Source organism: Alligator sinensis, unplaced genomic scaffold (assembly GCF_000455745.1).
Source record: "Alligator sinensis unplaced genomic scaffold, ASM45574v1 scaffold138_1, whole genome shotgun sequence".
Classification (NCBI taxonomy): Eukaryota; Metazoa; Chordata; order Crocodylia; family Alligatoridae; genus Alligator; species Alligator sinensis.
In genome coordinates, this window is record NW_005841862.1 from 1845459 (window position 1) to 1847181 (window position 1723).

Here is a 1723-nt window from a genome sequence, read left to right on the forward strand (position 1 = left end):
CCTTGTACTCGGCCTTGGTGAGGCTGCAGCTGGAGTACTGCGTCCAGTTTTGGGCTCCACAATTCCAAAAGGATGTGGAGAAGTTTGAGAGAGTCCAGAGAAGAGCCACACGCATGATCAGAGGTCAGGGAAGCAGACCCTACGATGACAGGCTGAGAGCCCTGGGGCTCTTTAGCCTGGATAAGCGCAGGCTCAGGGGTGATCTGATGGCCACCTACAAGTTTATCAGGGGTGACCACCAGTATCTGGGGGAACGTTTGTTCACCAGAGCGCCCCAAGGGATGATGACTAGGTCGAACGGTTTTAAACTACTGCAAGACCATTTCAGGCTGGACATAAGGAAGAATTTCTTTACTGTCCGAGCCCCCAAGGTCTGGAACAGCCTGCCACTGGAGGTGGTTCAAGCGCCTACATTGAACACCTTCAAGGGCAAACTGGATGCTTATCTTGCTGGGATCCTATGACCCCAGCTGACTTCCTGCCCTTTGGGCAGGGGGCTGGACTCGATCTTCCAAGGTCCCTTCCAGCCCTAATGTCTATGAAATAAGCAGTGGGCTTACCCCATCAGATGCTGCATCTGATGGACTAGGCCCATTATTTAAGGACGCTTATGCGATGCATCTCTGATTTAAGTTTATACAGTGCAGATCTACCCTGCTTTCTGCCTGACTTCAGGCTAATATGGCTACCTATTTCTCTCTGCTCAAAGGTAAATGATATCCAGAGTGAGACAGACCAGTGCTTTTATTGTTGATCAGCTGCAAGAGAGCTTACAGATTAGAATCATGTGCTGCCGCTAATTGACCCTCAGAACCCAACTGCAGATGGCAGCAAGGTGTAATGCTGCCCTATGCATAGAGCAGGGGTGGGCAAAATATGTCCTGTGGGCCTGAACTGGCCCATTGAGGAATTTTGTCTGGTCCCTCAGTCCCACCCAGCCCAGATGCAGGGTCGGGCAGCTCGGGCTCTGGCATGTGCAGCTGGTCCCACTGCCCCCAGCCATACAGTGGGGCTGGGGCAGTGTAGTGGCAAGACTCACTTCCCAGCGGACCTGTCCACACTGTCCAGGAACCCTGGCCCGTCCATCCCACACCCACCACTAGGGGCTTGACCCACACGGGTACCTGAGCAGCTGGGTGGTGGGATGGGGCCACAAGTGGGTGGGTAGCAGTGTTCAGGAGCAGGATGGGTAGGTGAGGCCAGGATCATGTGGCAGGATCTTGTGGCAGTGACAACATGGGGCCAGGGCCAAACCGCGATTCACTGATTGCACATCCGTGCAATGGGTGCTAGTTCCATTGGCAGGGGCCTGAGGGGAGTGAATCTCGGCTCTGCTTTGGGCCCCAGCCCCATGCTGTCACCACCCCAAGATCCTGGCCCCCACCCTGAATGCAGCTCCCTGTATGCCTGTGGCTCCATCCCATCCACCTGGCCGTGTGCCCTGCCCACATGGATCCTGGCCAATCTCCATGGGGACCCTGGGATCACAGGGTGGTGACAGTGCAGGGATGGGGTTCGGGGCAGAGCTGTGACTTGCTCCCCACACACCCCTGCCTGCAGAACCAATGCCCCTTGTGGGGCTGTGCAGGCAGCAGATTGCATCTTGGCCCCAGTCCCATGCTGTCACCACCCCATGATCCCAGGGTCTCCATGGAGATTGACCAGGACCCATTCAGGCAGGGTGCATGGCCATGCAAATGGGATGGGGCCACTGGCAGGTGAA